This window comes from Pan troglodytes, chromosome 13, assembly GCF_028858775.2.
Source record: "Pan troglodytes isolate AG18354 chromosome 13, NHGRI_mPanTro3-v2.0_pri, whole genome shotgun sequence".
NCBI lineage: Eukaryota > Metazoa > Chordata > Mammalia > Primates > Hominidae > Pan > Pan troglodytes.
The window spans coordinates 15,994,945-16,016,700 of NC_072411.2; the positions used below are offsets into that span (position 1 = coordinate 15,994,945).

Consider the following 21,756-nt stretch of genomic DNA (forward strand, 5'->3'; position numbering starts at 1 on the left):
GTGCAATCATGGCTCACTGCAGTCTTGAACTTCCGGGCTCCAGCGATCCTCCCACCTCAGCCTCCGGAGTAGCTGGGACCACCATGCCTGGTTATGTTTTATTCTTATTGTTATAGAGATAGGGTCTCTCTGTGTTGTCCAGGCTGGTCTCGAACTCCTGGTCTCAGGCAGTTCTCTTGCCTAGGCCTCCCAAAGTGCTGGGATTACAATCATAAGCCACCACACCCAGCCCACAATTATTATTTAGATTTACAGTTTACCAAGTGCATTTCACATACTACATGTTCAAATGTCTTTGGATTTCACTATTATTATTGGTAGGGACATTATAAAATAAAAAAGAAAATAATAATGCTGGAGTGGAAAAGGTATTGCTGTAGGAAGCAGACACCCTACTTTATACAGAGAGTGTTCTATACTTTCTGCAAACTCAATGCCCTCAAGTGCCTAGAAGATTATGTAAATTGATCAAGTGGGCAAGTGTAACAACTAGTGGTTAGAAATTTGAGTTGTGACCCAGCAAAATGGCAGTGTAGTCGCATGGCCTTTATGGTGGGCTCAACCCAAACATGTCAGAGTAATATATAAGGCCAGAAGACTAATAGTTTGCAGCTCAAGACTTGAGTCTTCAGCCTGGAAGCACTTTTAGAAATGATCTAGTCTTGCCTCTCTCATCAGACAGGAAAAATATCTGAGTTTGTTTAACTTTTGGGGTGAGAACAAGAAATCCATCAAGACCATGTTGTACACTCTTGATTTTGCGTGTGTCTGTGGCTGTGTACGTCTGCGGTCAGGCTGCAGTGCTCCAACTGCACCAAGCCTTTCTCTTCTAACCCTCAGGCTTGAGTTCTCTCAGCTGTGCTAAAACAGAGCCATAAAGAAAACCTCCAGCTGGAAATTAAACATGCAGCATCATCCCTCTGATCTTCCCTCTGTCCACCAATATGTTCTCAAGGCCTAGCTTTCTAAGTAAAACCAGTCAAGCAGGTGGAAACTTTCAACCAAGTAGAGGAATCTATGTCAGGAGGGGAAGCTTCTGACTGTGGAATTTCAGCAAGACACTGGGCCTTTTAGGACAAGGCCTGCCTCTAGAACAACTCTTCCAATAAGAGTGGCAGTCAGGCCAGACGCGATGGCTCACACCTATAATCCCAGCACTTTGGGAGGCCGAGGTGGGAGGATCACGAGGTCTGGAGTTCGAGACCATCCTGGCCAACATGGTGAAACCCCATATCTACTAAAAATACAAAAAATGAGCCGGGCATGGTGGCATGCACCTGTAGTCCCAGCTACTCGGGAGACTGAGGCAGGAGAATTGCTTGAACCTGGGAGTCAGAGGTTGCAGTGAGCCCAGATCGCACCACTGCACTTCAGCCTGGTGACAGAACAAGACTCTGTCTCAAAAAATAAAAAAGAGTGGCAGTCATAAATTCATATAGCTTTTATAATTATACAACCCTGGGCTAGTCACTAACTTCTATGGCTTCAGTGTTTCATTGAAGAAAAGGACATCTTTGGTTTGCTAGAATGTGAGGTGATCTCTTGAAGTGTATTATAACTCTAATGTCTATTATATTAATAACAACTACCAATGATAATAATGCCTTGTTTAGTGACAAATATAGCAACAGATGAAAATGAAATATGGTGGGCTCTTTCGCTAAGATTTTTCTACCATGAAAATATATTTAGTGGGTTGTTTTTAAAGATGGAAGCATACAAAAAGTTATTTAGTCAAAGAAATGTTTTAGAAACTGTTTTACTCAAAATAGCACACAATTTGCAGGTAAGTCTAAGGAATGCAAGCCTATAACCAGAGAAACACATGTTCACTGTAATTTCGGTTTGATTGCAAATTTTATTACAGAAGTAGTTTGACACATGTGCCTTAATTTCTGAAATTATCAGACTCTTCCTTGCCTTGTGAAGAGAAGTCCTAACTATTTTTGAAGAATAGGCTATTCAAGTATTTCACTTTATAAGTATTTCTGAAAGGAACAAATTATTCATTCCATTTTTTTAATTACAGGGTGGACTTATTCAGATGCATTGATGAAGCCTACATTATTTTTTCTATTGAGTTTGTTTAAAGAAAAGGAGTTTACCCATGTTTATTTTGAGAATATGTTAACTATAAGATCCATAATTATACTCTACAAATATATGAGTGTACATTAATGCTTAAAGTTGTAGAAATCAGTCTAGTAAAGGTATGCATCTACTTTGCAATCTTGTTTTTACATTTAATATGTAGAATGAGAAGGAATATACTTGGGAGAACATTTTGTGCAGAATACAATTACCAATTTTGGCCTGTTTTAAGAACAAAGGTGCATATTTTATGAGTCAGAATGCAGTTGATACAGGATAGTCATCAGGCTCTTTAATCCATCTGCCATATTGAAATAGCCACCTGCGAACTGTGTATACTCCACAGTTCTTCAGCAACAATGGCCTGTTGCCCTTTGACTGTGTCTGTAATCCGTCAATGCCGAGACAGAGTCGTCACACTGATTATCTGTCATGCTGACTAAGGGTAAAACGGGAAAGCACCAAAATGTGGTCTTCATTGTTAGCTCTAGCTCCTGTTTCTTTTGGAAACTTCCCAATTACCCTCTGTTACAATAGTGGGATTCATTCCTTTAGTACACTTTTTAGGTGTGCACAGTAGATGGTCTTTGCAGGTTTATCAGAATATAAACAAAACCAAGCATTGATGTGGGAATCATGAGAGCTCTGCTTGATCTCAGTTAAACAAGAATTTAATGGTAATTTTTCAGTTCCGCAATAGAGATGTCTTTATTTTCACTTCTAGAAGTGTCTCTAAGATTAAGAATTTTAAACTAATTTCATATGCCATGTTGGGTAATAACTTACCCAGGTCGATACTGCCACAGTGATGTTGATGATTAGATAAGTCCTTAATATCAGATATGTGTTACATCCATGAAGCTATGCTCAATTAGTTCATTTGAGTCAAACAGAGAATTAAGCAAGTGAAGGAAGCTAGAGAAACATAGGCAGCCCTATTCAGAAAAATCAACAAAAGAAACCAAAAACTAGAAGACAGCATTTAAGGTATTATGCCTTTTTTACATCAACCTGAATGTACAGTGCACACAATCAACTCATTTAACCCTCATAACACACCAGTTTAAAGGAAGTAGAGCAGTTTTCTACATAACACAGCTAGGGCCAACAGATTTGGATGACTTCAGCAGCTAGTTTGTGGAGAAAGTATAGTAGATAGAGTGATTAAGTTGACTTTGGTATTCGACTGACTTGGATTCATCTCCTAGCCTTGCTACTTGCCCACAAATATGATGTTGAGGTAAAGAATTCTCTCTGTTCCTATTGTTAAGACAACAGATTAAAAAAAAAAAAAGATTTGACCCTTTGAAAGAGGGCTTTAAAAATATTCATATGCCTGCACACACACACATGCACACACACACATACACACACACACACACACATCTATATGTAAAACTCATTTCCTAGAAAGCATTTAATAAAATTAAGGACTTTATTGGACTGATGACAGCTGATCTGTTATTGTTATGCAAAAACTCAAAGTGAATTCATTCTAGTTACTATTTTGCTCTAACAAAATGACAGCTCCTGGTTATAGTTAGTTAAAATGTTATGTTGTACTATATTGCAGACAATATCTTGGCATCTGTAATTTATTAGGTGTCATTTAAGCACCTGACCTGTGTTTTAAAATGTCAAAGCAATGATTAAACTATCCCCATTATGCATTATGAGGGGAAAATAATGTTTTACCAGATTTTTAGATTTGCACTACTTGTAAACATCGGCATCAATCAAGATGCAAATTGTTTATTTTGTTGAATTAAAGCAGGAGATGTGCTGTATTGATAGGCATAATCCAATGTGTCTCTGCTTGTTTTTTTCAAGAACAGCACAGATTGAACATGGATTTCCATGTAGCATTACCCAGGCATAATCAGGCTGCAGAGAAAACAATGACAGATTCTAACAGTTTCCCCCTGGATAATATGGATTGTTGTCGCTTTTTTAAATAGATTTATCTCTGATGTTGAATAAAAAATAATTTCCTCTGGCATTAACGGAATAAAAACAGTTACTTTTTTTGTCTTTCCTTTATAGTTTCATTTCTATATTTAAGCCATATGTGATTCCCTCAGTTACTCTCATAATGTTAGAGTGTCCAGTCAGATAAATGATGAATTTGGTTTACATTATAATGTGTTTAGTTTTACAAGAGTCAGAAGAGAACCTATAAACATTTGTGTATATCTTTTTCTTGCCAGATGTTGTACTAAGTGCTTTACATGTACTATTTTTTCTCACATCACTAATATTGCATAGATACTATTCATTTATTTACATTCTAGAGTATTCATCTGAGTCTTACAAGTTGAAGTAAATTGACTAATTTCACACAACTAGAAGGCAGAGATGCTGGATCACTCTCTCAGGCACTTTTAGCTTTGACATGTGTCATAATCATTGTAATATAAGTTAAGACATATTCTTGCACTCATGGATGATGGGGCAAAACAATATTTTAGAAAAATAAATTTCCCCTTTATTCTTTCCTATGATTTGTGTAATTAGTAAACTAATTCTATGTATTTCTAAAAGGGAAGGCATAGCAGAGAAAGAATTCAGCTGAGGATTGAGGTGTAAAAATTTGGACAAGGGGCAGAAAGGGAGGCAGTGACAGAAGTGGGAAGTTGAAAATCGTAAGTGTAAATTCTGTATGTATTTTTATTTCTGGTTTCATAATTTTTCAGAACTTCAAATACCCATGATAAAATATAAGTTCATATTTTCCATCCTAAACCACATTATATAAAATTATGTGTCATTATACAACTTTAATATTTTGTCATATATTTTATTTCTTCTTCCTAATAGAAATTTGATTTAGAAATGTGATATTCTGGCCTCTAATGTATGATTAGATAGTCTGGTCTCTGAGAAGTCAGGTTTCCATAAAAGAGAGAGTTATGGTGGGGTTTGGTGGCTCATGCCTGTAATCCCAGCACTTGCGGAGGCCAAGGCAGGAGGATCACTTGAGCCTAGGACTTCAAAACCATCCTGGGCCACATAGTGAGACCCCATCGCAACTAAAAGTTTTTTAAAACAATTAGCCAGGTTTGTTGGCACATGCTACTCAGGAGGCAGGAGGGTTGCTTGAGACGGAGAAGTTGAGGCTGTAGTGAGCCATGATCATGCCACTGCACTCTAGGCTGGGCAAGAGAGCATGACTCTGTCCAAAACAGTCTTCTATCTAGTTCCAAAACATATTCATCATCCCAAAAGGAAACTCTACCCATTAAGCAGTTGCTCCTCATATCCCACCTCAGTTGCTCCTCGTATCCCACCTCCCTCATCCCCTGGCAATCACCAATCTACTTCTGTTCTCTGAAGATCTACTTTTTCTAGATATTTCACATAAATGGAATCAAATAACATGTGACCTTTAGTGTCTAACATCTTTCACTTTGCATGTTTTAGAAGTTCATCCACCAAGTCACTTGTAACAGTGCTTCATCCCTTTTTATGGCTCATAGCAATCCATTGTATGCATATTCCACAGATTGTGCTACTGTGAACCTGTGTGTATTTGTTTGAGTCCATGTTTTTAGTGTTTGGGGTTATATACCTAGGAATGGAATTGCTAGATCCTACGGTAATTTCTGTGTTTAAATGTCTGAATAACTATTTGCCACAGCAGCTGAACCATCTTACATTCCCAACAGAAATATTCGTGTGTTCCAGTTTCTCCAAATCCTTAGAAACACTTGTTCTTTTCTTTTTTTTTTCAATTATGGGCATTCAAGAGATATGAAGTAGTATCTCATTTGGTTTTAATTTGCATTTCCCTAATAATTAACTATGTTGACTGAGTATCTTCTTATGTGTCTATTGGCCATTTATATATCTTCTTTAAAGATAGGTCTATTTAAGCCTGTTGCCCATTTTAAGGGACTTGCTGGTTTTACTGATAGTGAGTTGTAGGAGTTCTTTATTCCAGATATTAATCTCTTGTCAGAAACTTATTTTCATATACTTTCTTCTATAATGTAGGTTGTGTCTTTACTTTCATAATAGTTTCATTTGGTGCACAAAGTTCTTCATTCACCTGTTCTTTCATTGCTTGTGCTTCTGATGTCTTATTTAAGAATACATTGCTGAATCCAAGGTCACAAAGATCTGTCTTTTGTTTTTTTTAAATGAGTTTATGGTTTTAGTTTATCTACATGGGTCATTGATCCATTTTGAATTAATTTTTTTTATGGTGTGAGTTAGGGAGTCTGGCTTTAATTTTTGCATGTGAATAACCATTTCACCCAGCACCATTTATTGAAGAGACCATTCTTTCCCGATTATTATAGTGTGAACCTTCCTTGGTTATAGATATATGAGTTATTTCTGGGCTTATAATTTTACTTCATTCATCTCTATATCTGTCCTCATGCTGGTACTGCATTGTTTGGATTACTGCAGCTTTGTGGAATGTTTGAAATCTGGAAGTGTGACTATTACACTTTAAAAATATATATATTGCTTTGCTATGAAGAGCCCATCACAGTTCCATATAAATTTGAGAATTAGCTTTTTTATTTCTGCAAGAAAGCCAGTTGGGATTTTAATAGTAATTGCATTGAGTCTGTATTTGCTTTAGGTAATATTACCATCTTAGAAATATTAGTGTTCCAACTCATAAATATGGAATGTCTTTTAATTCTTGAAATAATGTAAATAAAACAAAAATCAACATTTTGTAGTTTATAGTGTAAAAGTTTTTCATACTTGGTTAAATTCATTTCTATTTAGTTTATTCTTCTTTATGATACTGTAAATAGAACCTTAATATTCTTTTCTGATTAATCATTGTTGGTATACAGAAACATGACTGATTGTTTAGTGTTGATCTTGTACTCTTCAACTTTGTTGAAATCATCTATTAGCTTTAGTAGCTTATTGTAGATTATCTGAGATTTTCTTTGTATGAGGATCATGTCATGTGTGAACAGAGATAGTTTTACTTCTTCATGTCCAAATTGACCATCTTTTAGTTCTTTTTCTTGTCTAGTTACTCTGGCTAGAATTTCCAGTACAATGCTGGATAACAATGGTAAAAGTGGATATTCTCATCTTATTCCATCATAGGTGGAAAGCTTTCAGTCTTTATTCATTGAGTAGTCTTAGCTTGTTTAGATAAAGATTCTTTATATTGTTGAGGGAGATTCTTTTTATTTCTAGCTCTTAAAATATTTTTATAAGGAGTGTTGGATATTGTCAAATAGATTTTATCAATAAATTGAGATGATCATTTGTTTTCCTCCCTTTTCTACTATATGTTGTATTACATTGATTTTCTTTTGCTGAGCCACTCTTATATTCCTGGAATAAAACCCACTTGTTCATGATGTATAAGCCTCTTCATATGCTGAAGAACTCAGTTTTCTAATATACCTGAAGGATTTTTGCATCTGTATTTATAAGAGATATTGATCTATTGGTTTCTTTTCTTGTGCTATCTTTGTCTAGGTTTCATATCAAAATAATTTTTAACCTCACAGAATGAGATAGTAATCGTTTCTTGTACACTTTTGGGAGGAGTTTGAGAAAGATGAGTGTTAATTCTTCTAAATGTTAGAATTCACAAGTGAAGTCATCTGGTTCTAGCCTTTCTATTGTTAGGAAGGTTTTTGATTAATGATTTTGTAACTTACTCATTATAGGTCTGTTCAGGCATTTTATTTCTTCTTGAATAAGTTTGGTAGTTTGCGTTTTTCTAGAAACTTGTTTACATCATATAATGTCTTAGTTCATTTGTGCTGCTATAACAAAATACCACAGACTGGGTAATATAAACAATAGTAAATTATTTCTCACAGTTCTGCAAGCTGGAAAGTCCAAGATCAAGGTTCTAGCAGGACTGGTGTCTGGAGAGGGCTGCTTTCTGCTTCCAAGATGATACCTTTTTGCTGCACTCTCCAGAGGGAAGGAACACTGCATCCTCACATGGCAGAAGGAACAGAAGGAAAAGACAGCCTTCCCTTCAATCCTAAGCTCTTTTCTAAGGGTATTAATTTCATTCGTAATGGTAGGGCCCTAATAATTACCTCTCAAAGTTCACACTTCTCAGTATTATTGCTTTGGGGATTAAATTTCAATATGAATTTGGAAGGGGAATATAATCATTCAAACCATAGCATATAATTTGTTTCTCTATTGTTTGATACATATATGTTTATTATTTTGTCTCTTTAATGACCATTTTTCAATATATAGTATCACTTCTTCTCATAACAATTTTTGACTTAAAGTCTAATTTTTCTGATATGAGGATAACAAATTCTGCTCTTTCTTGATTACAGTTTGCAAAGAATATATTTTTCCATCATTTACCCTCAATGCATTGCAACTTTAGAAAGCAAGTAAGTGAATTTTAAAAATCCATTCTGCCATTTTCAGCCTTTTGAATGGAGAATTACATTTATTTACATTTAATTTCTTAAAATGAAGTCATTGTTTCATTGTTCCATTTGTTTTCTGTTTGTCCTTTTATGTGTTTTTTTTCTTTAAGTCCTTCAATGCTACCTTCTTTTGTGTTTATTTTTATAATGTCCTTCATTGATCTCTTCTCATTTCCTCTCGAATTTTTTTCTTATGGTTATGTTGGTTATCATAATTCATATTTTAAATTTATAACAATTTAGTTTGAACTAATTTTATCTTATCTTCAATCACATGCACAAAGTGTTTTTATACAGCTTCACACTTACAATATTGTTTTTGTCACAAATTACATCTATATATATTGTGTGACCATTAATCTAGATTTATAATTATGATTATACATTTTTCTTTTAAATCATATTAATATAAGAAATATAAAGATGAGTCACAAGCCAAATATACAATAAGACTGCCTTTTCTATCTACCTAGGGAGTTATCATTACTAGAGTTTTTTGTTTCTTCATATAGCTTCAAATTATTGCCTATATTTTTCCACTTCATGCTGAAGTCTCCCTTTGACATTTTTGGAGGGCAGTTCTCCTTATTGCAAACTCCCTCAGCTTTGCTCAGCTTTTGTTTATTAGGGAATATCTTGGTTTCTCCTTCATCTGAGTGACGATTTTGCTATATATAGAATTTTTGGTTGAAAGCTCTGTTCTTGGCTGGGAGCAGTGGTTCACACCTGTAATCCCAGCACTTTGGGAGGCTGAGGCGGGAGGATCACCTGAGGCCAGGAGTTTGAGACCAGCCTGGCCAACATGGCAAAACCCTGTCTCTACTAAAAATACAAAAAATTAGCTGGGTCTGGTGGTGGGAACCTGTAATCCCTGCTCCTTGGGAGCCTGAGGCAGGAGAATCACTTGAACCCAGGAGGCAGAGGCTGCAGTGAGCTAAGGTCGCGCCATTGCACTCCAGCCTGGGCAACAAGAGTGAAATCCCATCTCAAAAGAAAGAAAGAAAGGAAGCTCTTTTCTTTAAAAATGTTGTTCCACCTTCTTCTTGTCTCTATATTTATTGCTGAGAAATCTCCTGTTAAATTTATTGAGAATCCCTTATATATATCAAGAGGGTTTTCTTTTGCTGCTTGCAGGATCCTATCTTTGTTCTTATCTTCTGAGTATTTGATTATAATGTGTCTCAGAATGCATTTTTTAGTGTTTTTTTTTTTTTGAGTTTGTTGAACTTCTTGAACATATAGTTCCATGTCCTTTGCCAAATTTGGCAAGTTGTTGGCCGTCATTTCTTTAAATACTCTTTCTGCCCTTTTCCTCTCTCTCCTCTTGTGATTTCCATTATTTTATGTTGCTATGTTTGATGATGTTTTAAATGTGTCTTAGGCTTTGCTCATTTTCCTTCACTCTTTTTTCTTTCTGCTTTCTGTACCAGTAATTTTAATTGATCTATTATTATTTTCACTGGTTCTTTCTTCTGCCTGCTCAAATCTGCTGTTTTATTCTTCTACTGAGTTTGTATGTAAGTTCTTAGACTTTTAAGCTCCAGAATTTCTGTGCATATATGTGTTTAATATTTTTTATCTCTTTATTGATATTTTCTACTTTTTTCATACATTGTTATTCTGGTTTCCTTTAGCTCTTTATTCATGATTTCCTTCAGCTCTGTGAGCATATTTAACACAATTGATTTGAAGTCATTCTCTATTGAGTAAAATGTCTGTGCCTCCCCAGCAGCAGTTTCTATTAACATCTGTGAATGGACTTCACTTTCTTACTTCTTTGGATGCTTTACAATTTCTGATTGAAAAGTGTACATCTTGAATATTACAATGTCGAACTCTTATAATCAAGTTTTTCTTCCTTTTCTGGGTTGGCTTTTGTTTCTTGCTGTAGGCTGTAGCTACTGGTGTTTTCTTTGGTAGAATCTTTTAAACTATTTTTGAAAAATCACTGTTATTCACCATGTATGTTCTCTGAAGTCTCTGTTCTTTAGGTTGTGGTTAGCTAGGGTTTTCTGTTTGATTATTCTGTTTTCCTTAATTTTTTTGGTTTACAAATGTTTTCTTGAATATTAGGAGGCAAATGTGGCTATGGTGGGGTGTGGAGGCTAGGAGAAATAAAAAACAGAGAGGGTAAAATACTTTTCAGGTTAGCTCTGTGTTTCACACTTAAACACTTAGCCAGCCCATTTACAACTCTACCTTAATCTTTACTTCCTGCCTCTCTTATTGTGATAAACCTGGATTCCTTATTATATTTGAAGCCCAGCATGAGGTTTATATCTTTACCACCTACACTGCTTTCTACTTTATTATATCATTCATAATAGTTTCTATTACAAACTAAGTTCTCAATAAATGCAGGCATGCATTGTAATATTGCAGGTTTAGTTTCAGAACACTGCAGTTAAACAACTATTCCAATAAAGCAAATCATACAATTTTTTTTGGTTTCCCACTGCATGTAAAAGTTATGTTTATCGTATTTGTAGTTTATTAAGTGTGCAGTCGCATTATGTATTATAAAAATGAACAGACCTTAAATAAAAACTGCTTTATTGTTAAAAAATTCTATTTGATGATCTGAGCCTTCTGCAAATCATAATCTTTTTGTTGGTAGAGGGTCTTTCCTTGATGTTGATGACTGCTAACTGAACAAGCTAGTGGTTGCTGAAGGTGGGTGTGGCTGTGAGAATTTCTTAAAATAAGAGAGAAATAAAGTTTGCCACATTAACTGGCAATTCCTTTCACAAAATTTTATCCATAGCATGCATTGCTGTTTGAGAGCATTTTCTCCACAATAGACCTTCTTTCAAAATGGGAGTTTCTTCTCTCAAATCCTACTTCTTTATGAACTAAGTTTATGTAATATTCTAAATCCTTTGTTGTCACGTCAACAGTGTTTACAGCATGTTAGCTAGGAGTAGATTCCATGTCAAGAAACTGCTCCTTTCACTTCATCCATAAGAAAAAACTCCTTGTTCATTCAAGATTTATTTTGAGATTGCAGCAGTTCAGTTTCATCTTCATGTTCCACTTTTAATTCAAATTCTCTTGCTGCCCCTACCACATCTGCAGTTATTTCCTGCACTGAAGTCTTGAACCTCTCAAAGTTATCAGTACTGATTGGAATCAACTTCTTCCAAACTCCTGTTAATGTTGATATTTTGACCTTTTCACATAAATCACAAATGTTCTTAATGGCATCTAGAAATGTGAATTCTTTCCAGAAGATTTTTAATTCACTTTGCCCAGACCCTTCAGAAGAATCAGTATCTATGGCAGCCTTATCAAATGTAATTCTTAATTACCAACATTGGAAAATCAAAATTACTCCTTGATCCGTAGGCTGCAGAATGGATGTTGTATTAGCAGGCATGAAAACAACCATTAATATTGATGTACATCTTCATCAGGGCTCTTGGGTAACCAGGTGTATTGTCAATGAGCAGTGATATTTTAAAAGGAATATTTTTATGAGTAGTAAGTCTCAGTAGTGGATTTAAAATATTTAGTAAACCATGCTGTATCCAAGTGTTGTCAGCCAGGCTTTGTTGTTTCATTTATAAAGCACAAGCTGAGTAGCTTTAGCATGATTCTTAAGGGCCCTAGGGTTCTGAGGATAGTAAATGAGCCTTGGCTTCCACAGAATGTCACCAGCTGCGTTAGCCCCTAATAGGAGAGTGAGCCTCTCCTTTGAAGCTTCGAAACCAGGCACTGACTTTTCCTCTCTAGCTATGAAAGTCCTAGATAGATCAAGCTGGCTAACACGATGAGAATCCATCTCTACTAAAAATACAAAAATTAGGCAGGCAGGGTGGCACATGCCTATAGTCCCAGCTACTCGGGAGGCTGAGGCAGGAGAATCACTTGAACCCAGGAGGTGGAGGTTGCAGTGAGCTGAGATCGCACCATTGCGCTCCAGCCTGGGTGACAGAGCAAGACTCCGTCTCAAAAAAAGGAAAGTTCTAGGTAGTATCTTCTTAAAATAAAAAGCTGTTTTGTCTACATTGAAAATCTCTTGTTTAGCTTAACCACCTTCATCAATGATCCTAGCTACATCTTCTTGATAACTGGCTGTAGTTTCTACATCAGCACTTGCTGCTTCACCTTGCACTTTGATGTTATGGAAATAGGGTCTTTCCTTAAACCTCATGAACCAATCTCTCTTAGTTTCAAAGTTTTCTTCTGTAGCGTTCTCATCTCTCTCAGCCTTCACAGAATTGAAGAGAGTTAGGACCTTACTCTAGATTAGGCTTTGGCTTAAGGGAAAGGTGTGGCTAGTTTGATCTTCTATCCAGAACACAAAAACTTTCTTTATATCAACAATAAGCCTGTTTTGTTTTTCTATCATTTGTATGTTCAATAGATTAGCACTTTTAATTTCCCATAAGAACTTTTTGTGGCTAACTGTTGGGAGCGAGAGGCTTAGCTTTCAGCCTACCTAAGCTTTTGATGTGCCTTCTTCACTAAGCTTAATTGTTTTTAGTTTTGGATTTAAAGTGAGAGACATTTGACTCTTCCTTTCGCTGGAATACTTAGAGGCTACTGTTGCCCTAATTTCAATATTGTTATGTCTTAGGGAATAGGGGGGCCTGAAGAGAGAGAGAGAGACAGGGGATCAATTGGTTGATGTCACGGTTAGAACACACACAACATTATGCTCTTATGTGGTCATGGTTCATGGCTCCCCAAGACAACTACAATAGTGGCATCAAAGATCCCTGATCACAGATCACCGTAACAGATATAATAATAATAAAGTTTGAAAAATTGTGAGAATTACCGAAGTTTGACACAGAGACATGAAGTGACTGCATGCTATCAGAAAAATGGTGTCAATAGGCTTGCTTGACAACAGGCTACCACAACCCTTCAAGTTGTAAAAAACAATGTCTGCAAAGTGTAATTGAGCAAAGCACAATAAAATGAGTATGCTTGTATTGACCAGTGACAAATTTATCCGGTTATCCACTCTTGCAATAAAAATGTCAGAGAATTGTTTAGTGAAAGTTCTTGATAATGAAGTAATAAATAATAATACAATAGAATAAGGTTATTAAAGCTGATGATATTACCAAATAGAAAAGAAAGTCAACATCTTTTGAGACTTGAATAATATTTATTATAACCCTGGCAGTTTGAAATGTGGAAAAACATAAACTTGTAAAATACACAATAAAGTACATTCAGTAGAACTTAGTGTAGTGTACTCTAACAAAGTATTGAGGACCCAAAAATGCTTTGGGGCATTTGAATTGCATATATCACCATTTGTAAAATTAGACATTGCAAATAAATTCGGAGATTTCAAATAAAATGTGTATTAATTTATTTAAGATGACAATAATAAAACAATTACATATAAATATAAATAACAAAATGAAAAGTTATGTTTTTCAAAACAAAAAAAGCAAAATAAATGGTATTGTTTCACATTTTTACAAATGTGTTTAATGTCTAACTCAGAGGAAGATGGCAGAGTTCTTATATGTGCTCCTCTGTTAATTCTTTTGCAATACATTGTTTTGGTTGAGATATATGCAGAAATTCTGACCTGATAAAGACATATAGTCAGAAATAGAATATGTATGTTAATAGCTATTTCAGATAATTGTAGAGGTTTTTTGCTGTTACTTCCTGAAAACTAGATAAGTGCTAGATGCTTGAAGGTTAATTGCAGTGTAAAATCTGAATAATATTTTAATACTCTGCTACATTAAAGTCCATTGGTCCATCTTACATGTTGAAAGACTCTTACCCACGTCTACTTCTGTAATATGAATTGGTCATTTGTAAAATATTAGTTCATTGAGTTATGCAGGTCTTCCAAATGTCAGTGGAGTTTATTATACAGTCATGCACATTATAATGGCTTTTAGGTCAATGACAGACTTCATATATATTGGTGGTCCCATTTGATTGTAATTCAGCTGTAAAGTTCTTATCCCCTAGTGACACAACCGTAGTAAGGTCATAGTAGCATGATTCATTACTCTGGTGTTTTTGGTGATGCTGGCATAAGTAAACCTACTGTGTTGCCTGTCCTGTAAAATTATATCACATAGAATTACATATGGTACATAATAATAATGATAACAGACTACTATATTACTGGATTATGTATTTAATATACTACACTTTTATTATTTTACAGTGCATTCCTTCTACCTATTAAAACATAAGTTAACTGTATAACAGCCTCACGAATGTTCTTCAGGAGGTATTCCAGAAGAAGGCATGGTTATCATAGGAGATTTCAGCCCCATGCATGTTATTTACCCTGAAGACCTTCTAGTGGAATAGGATATGAAAGTGGAAGACAGTGATATTGATGATACTGACCCTGTGTAGGCCTAGGCTAATATGTGTGTGTTTATGTCTTTGTTTTTTAAAAATAAAAATATTAAAATAGACAAAGGTCATGCAATAAGGACATAAAGAAGGAAAATATTTGTGTTCAGTTGTCAAATCTGTTTTTAAGCTAAGTGTTATTAGAAAAGTGTCAATGATGAAAAACATTGATAAAGTAAAGCAGTTACAGGAAGCTAAGGTTAATCTACTACAAAAGAAAGAAAATTTTTTAATACATTTAATGTAGACTAAGTGTGCAGTGCTTATAAAGTCTACAGTAGTGTGCAGTAATATCTTAGGCATTCATATTCACTCACCACTCACTTACTGACTCACTCAGAGTAACTTCCAATCCTACAAGCTCCATTCTTGAAGTGCCCTATCCAGGTGTACCATTCTTTTTATCATTTATAATGTTTTTTAACTATATATTTTCTATGTTTAGATACACAAATAGTTACCATTATGTTTCAATTGCCTATGATTTTCAGTGCACTAACAGGCAGTACAGGTTTGCAGCCTAGCAGTAATAGGCTGTATCTTATAGCATAGATATGCAGTAGACTTTAGCATCTGGGTTTGTGTAAGTACATTCTACGATGTCTGCACAACCATGAAGTTGCCTAATAACACATTCCTCAGAACATATCCCTGTCATTTAGTGACATGTGATTGTACAGTTGTTCAAAATCATGATGAATTTCACTAATGATTTCACTAGGAAAAGCTCACTAGAGAATTATTGAGAAATGATCAAACTTAAGATGGAGAATATCAGTTTTCTAAAATTCATTTTCTTGCTTGAAAGCTCGAATTTTTTTGTTTGTAACAAATACAGCCAATTGTGGATTTTGTGAAGAAAAAATTTACTTCATTTTGAAGAAAAACATCTGTCAGACACTTAAATCTGAATAATAGTAGTTTGTTACTCATTCCTTCCAGTAAAAATAATGTTCTATGAGAAACAATGTGGTGAGTTTAGCTCATAACTCAAGCAACTGACCATATGCTTTTCCATGAGATAACCATCATATTTCGTATGCACTGGTGTTATTTTATTTTTTGACATACTGCACCACACAGATACTCAAAAGATGTTGAGAGTCAAGATGTAGTACAATTAATATTTTTTACTACTTCTGAACTGAAACTGGGTTTATTTTTAAATTGAGGCTATATGGCCATAAAGAATATAATGACAATTGTTTGATGTCACAGTGTCGACTTACGAAAGGGTGCCTGGAGTTTTATCAACCCTTGCTTTTGTATCACAAGTGAAAATTTCAACCCATTGACAAGGACAATAATGTCTTTGTGTTATTATGAATACAGTTTTGATTTCTGTGACCCCTGTCTTCCTGAAGTCCACAACCATACACCAGAAACCTCTGGTGTAGGCTAATAAAGACATGGAATAAAAATTTGGTCATGGTAATGTGATAGAATCAAGCAACATATGTGAAGGAGGAACTTAAATATGACTATAGAGCCATAACACTTTAGGGTAAAAGGATGACATCATTTCAGGGTGTATGTGTGTACACATGTGTATGTATCACAGTGTGTAAATGCTCTTCTCCAAATGTGGAAAGCTTACATACATTTCTCATATTTAGATTCTTTACTCATATTCAGGAGATGTTAATTTGAAAAAGATCTCAGAAAGAGGTTTGAGAATCATTAGCATTTTGAATGATTGACTAATTTGGCTAATTACAACTATGAGTAAATCCTAAAGCTCTTGACTTATGTACTCAACGGATGATAAGTTTGAGGTAAAATTTAATAATAGTCCTTCAGAACCTAAAAGTACATTTCTTTTCTTTTTTTTTTTTTTAACAATTTTTTTTTTATTATACTTTAAGTTTTAGGGTACATGTGCACATTGTGCAGGTTAGTTACATATGTATACATGTGCCATGCTGGTGCGCTGCACCCACTAACTCGTCGTCTAGCATTAGGTATATCTCCCAATGCTATCCCTCCCCCCTCCCCCCTCCCCACCACAGTCCCCAGAGTGTGATATTCCCCTTCCTGTGTCCATGTGATCTCATTGTTCAATTCCCACCTATGAGTGAGAATATGCAGTGTTTGGTTTTTTGTTCTTGCGATAGTTTACTGGGAATGATGGTTTCCAGTTTCATCCATGTCCCTACAAAGGACATGAACTCATCATTTTTTATGGCTGCATAGTATTCCATGGTGTATATGTGCCACATTTTCTTAATCCAGTCTATCATTGTTGGACATTTGGGTTGGTTCCAAGTCTTTGCTATTGTGAATAATGCTGCAATAAACATACGTGTGCATGTGTCTTTATAGCAGCATGATTTATAGTCATTTGGGTATATACCCAGTAATGGGATGGCTGGGTCAAATGGTATTTCTAGTTCTAGATCCCTGAGGAATCGCCACACTGACTTCCACAATGGTTGAACTAGTTTACAGTCCCACCAACAGTGTAAAAGTGTTCCTATTTCTCCACATCCTCTCCAGCACCTGTTGTTTCCTGACTTTTTAATGATTGCCATTCTAACTGGTGTGAGATGATATCTCATAGTGGTTTTGATTTGCATTTCTCTGATGGCCAGTGATGATGAGCATTTTTTCATGTGTTTTTTGGCTGCATAAATGTCTTCTTTTGAGAAGTGTCTGTTCATGTCCCTCGCCCACTTTTTGATGGGGTTGTTTGTTTTTTTCTTGTAAATTTGTTTGAGTTCTTTGTAGATTCTGGATATTAGCCCTTTGTCAGATGAGTAGGTTGCGAAAATTTTCTCCCATGCTGTAGGTTGCCTGTTCACTCTGATGGTAGTTTCTTTTGCTGTGCAGAAGCTCTTGAGTTTAATTAGATCCCATTTGTCAATTTTGGCTTTTGTTGCCATTGCTTTTGGTGTTTTGGACATGAAGTCCTTGCCCACGCCTATGTCCTGAATGGTAATGCCTAGGTTTTCTTCTAGGGTTTTTATGGTTTTAGGTCTAACGTTTAAATCTTTAATCCATCTTGAATTGATTTTTGTATAAGGTGTAAGGAAGGGATCCAGTTTCAGCTTTCTACATATGGCTAGCCAGTTTTCCCAGCACCATTTATTAAATAGGGAATCCTTTCCCCATTGCTTCTTTTTCTCAGGGTTGTCAAAGATCAGATAGTTGTAGGTAAGTGGTATTATTTCTGAGGGCTCTGTTCTGTTCCATTGATCTATATCTCTGTTTTGGTACCAGTACCATGCTGTTTTGGTTACTGTAGCCTTGTAGTATAGTTTGAAGTCAGGTAGTGTGATGCCTCCAGCTTTGTTCTTTTGGCTTAGGATTCACTTGGCGATGCGGGCTCTTTTTTGGTTCCATATGAACTTTAAAGTAGTTTTTTCCAGTTCTGTGAAGAAAGTCATTGGTAGCTTGATGGGGATGGCATTGAATCTGTAAATTACCTTGGGCAGTATGGCCATTTTCACGATATTGATTCTTCCTACCCATGAGCATGGAATGTTCTTCCATTTGTTTGTATCCTCTTTTATTTCCTTGAGCAGTGGTTTGTAGTTCTCCTTGAAGAGGTCCTTCACATCCCTTGTAAGTTGGATTCCTAGGTATTTTATTCTCTTTGAAGCAATTGTGAATGGGAGTTCACTCATGATTTGGCTCTCTGTTTGTCTGTTGTTGGTGTATAGGAATGCTTGTGATTTTTGTACATTGATTTTGTATCCTGAGACTTTGCTGAAGTTGCTTATCAGCTTAAGGAGATTTTAGGCTGAGACGATGGGGTTTTCTAGATAAACAATCATGTCGTCTGCAAACAGGGACAATTTGACTTCCTCTTTTCCTAACTGAATACCCTTTATTTCCTTCTCCTGCCTGATTGCCCTGGCCAGAACTTCCAACACTATGTTGAATAGGAGCGGTGAGAGAGGGCATCCCTGTCTTGTGCCAGTTTTCAAAGGGAATGCTTCCAGTTTTTGCCCATTCAGTATGATATTGGCTGTGGGTTTGTCATAGATAGCTCTTATTATTTTGAAATACGTCCCATCAATACCTAATTTATTGAGAGTTTTTAGCATGAAGGGTTGTTGAATTTTGTCAAAGGCTTTTTCTGCATCTATTGAGATAATCATGTGGTTTTTGTCTTTGGCTCTGTTTATATGCTGGATTACATTTATTGATTTGCGTATATTGAACCAGCCTTGCATCCCAGGGATGAAGCCCACTTGATCATGGTGGATAAGCTTTTTGATGTGCTGCTGGATTCGGTTTGCCAGTATTTTATTGAGGATTTTTGCATCAATGTTCGTCAAGGATATTGGTCTAAAATTCTCTTTTTTGGTTGTGTCTCTGCCCGGCTTTGGTATCAGAATGATGCTGGCCTCATAAAATGAGTTAGGGAGGATTCCCTCTTTTTCTATTGATTGGAATAGTTTCAGAAGGAATGGTACCAGTTCCTCCTTGTACCTCTGGTAGAATTCGGCTGTGAATCCATCTGGTCCTGGACTCTTTTTGGTTGGTAAGCTATTGATTATTGCCACAATTTCAGCTCCTGTTATTGGTCTATTCAGAGATTCGACTTCTTCCTGGTTTAGTCTTGGGAGAGTGTATGTGTCGAGGAATTTATCCATTTCTTCTAGATTTTCTAGTTTATTTTCGTAGAGGTGTTTGTAGTATTCTCTGATGGTAGTTTGTATTTCTGTGGGATCGGTGGTGATATCCCCTTTATCATTTTTTATTGTGTCTATTTGATTCTTCTCTCTTTTTTTCTTTATTAGTCTTGCTAGCGGTCTATCAATTTTGTTGATCCTTTCAAAAAACCAGCTCCTGGATTCATTGATTTTTTGAAGGGTTTTTTGTGTCTCTATTTCCTTCAGTTCTGCTCTGATTTTAGTTATTTCTTGCCTTCTGCTAGCTTTTGAATGTGTTTGCTCTTGCTTTTCTAGTTCTTTTAATTGTGATGTTAGGGTGTCAATTTTGGATCTTTCCTGCTTTCTCTTGTGGGCATTTAGTGCTATATATTTCCCTCTACACACTGCTTTGAATGCGTCCCAGAGATTCTGCTATGTTGTGTCTTTGTTCTCGTTGGTTTCAAAGAACATCTTTATTTCTGCCTTCATTTCGTTATGTACCCAGTAGTCATTCAGGAGCAGGTTGTTCAGTTTCCATGTAGTTGAGCGGCTTTGAGTGAGATTCTTAATCCTGAGTTCTAGTTTGATTGCACTGTGGTCTGAGAGATAGTTTGTTATAATTTCTGTTCTTTTACATTTGCTGAGGAGAGCTTTACTTCCAAGTATGTGGTCAATTTTGGAATAGGTGTGGTGTGGTGCTGAAAAAAATGTATATTCTGTTGATTTGGGGTGGAGAGTTCTGTAGATGTCTATTAGGTCCGCTTGGTGCAGAGCTGAGTTCAATTCCTGGGTACCCTTGTTGACTTTCTGTCTCGTTGATCTGTCTAATGTTGACAGTGGGGTGTTAAAGTCTCCCATTATTAATGTGTGGGAGTCTAAGTCTCTTTGTAGGTCACTCAGGACTTGCTTTATGAATCTGGGTGCTCCTGTATTGGGTGCATATATATTTAGGATAGTTAGCTCCTCTTGTTGAATTGATCCCTTTAACATTATGTAATGGCCTTCTTTGTCTCTTTTGATCTTTGTTGGTTTAAAGTCTGTTTTATCAGAGACTAGGATTGCAACCCCTGCCTTTTTTTGTTTTCCATTTGCTTGGTAGATCTTCCTCCATCCTTTTATTTTGAGCCTATGTGTGTCTCTGCACGTGAGATGGGTTTCCTGAATACAGCACACTGATGGGTCTTGACTCTTTATCCAACTTGCCAGTCTGTGTCTTTTAATTGGAGCATTTAGTCCATTTACATTTAAAGTTAATATTGTTATGTGTGAATTTGATCCTGTCATTATGATGTTAGCTGGTGATTTTGCTCGTTAGTTGATGCAGTTTCTTCCTAGTCTCGATGGTCTTTACATTTTGGCATGATTTTGCAGCGGCTGGTACCGGTTCCTTTCCATGTTTAGCGCTTCCTTCAGGAGCTCTTTTAGGGTAGGCCTGGTGGTGACAAAATCGGTCAGCATTTGCTTGTCTGTAAAGTATTTTATTTCTCCTTCACTTATGAAGCTTAGTTTGGCTGGATATGAAATTCTGGGTTGAAAATTCTTTTCTTTAAGAATGTTGAATATTGGCCCCCACTCTCTTCTGGCTTGTAGGGTTTCTGCCGAGAGATCCGCTGTTAGTCTGATGGGCTTCCCTTTGAGGGTAACCCGACCTTTCTCTCTGGCTGCCCTTAACATTTTTTCCTTCATTTCAACTTTGGTGAATCTGACAATTATGTGTCTTGGAGTTGCTCTTCTCGAGGAGTATCTTTGTGGCATTCTCTGCATTTCCTGAATCTGAACATTGGCCTGCCTTGCTAGATTGGGGAAGTTCTCCTGGATAATATCCTGCAGAGTGTTTTCCAACTTGGTTCCATTCTCCGCATCACTTTCAGGTACACCAATCAGACGTAGATTTGGTCTTTTCACATAGTCCCATATTTCTTGGAGGCTTTGCTCATTTCTTTTTATTCTTTTTTCTCTAAACTTCCCTTCTCACTTCATTTCATTCATTTCATCTTCCATAGCGGATACCCTTTCTTCCAGTTGATCGCATCAGCTCCTGAGGCTTCTGCATTCTTCACGTAGTTCTCGAGCCTTGGTTTTCAGCTCCATCAGCTCCTTTAAGCACTTCTCTGTATTGGTTATTCTAGTTATACATTCGTCTAAATTTTTTTCAAAGTTTTCAACTTCTTTGCCTTTGGTTTGAATGTCCTCCTGTAGTTCAGAGTAATTTGATCGTCTGAAGCCTTCTTCTCTCAGCTCGTCAAAATCATTCTCCGTCCAGCTTTGTTCCGTTGCTGGTGAGGAACTGCGTTCCTTTGGAGGAGGAGAGGCGCTCTGCG

The 21,756-nt window shown here is 36.2% G+C and overlaps 1 protein-coding gene across 5 annotated transcripts in view; it reads left to right on the forward strand.

The window, feature by feature from the left end:
- DPP10 (dipeptidyl peptidase like 10) overlaps positions 1-21,756 on the forward strand; it is a 1,405,070-nt gene that overhangs the window by 875,833 nt on the left and 507,481 nt on the right. The window contains exons 1-2 of one of the 5 annotated variants that reach the window (XM_054679711.2): positions 7,888-8,110; positions 8,385-8,444. The exons of the other annotated variants lie outside the window; for them this stretch is intronic. The gene's annotated coding sequence lies outside the window, so the exon portion shown is untranslated. Of the gene's footprint in view, positions 1-7,887; positions 8,111-8,384; positions 8,445-21,756 lie in introns of those variants that run through there. 5 annotated transcript variants of the gene reach the window in all.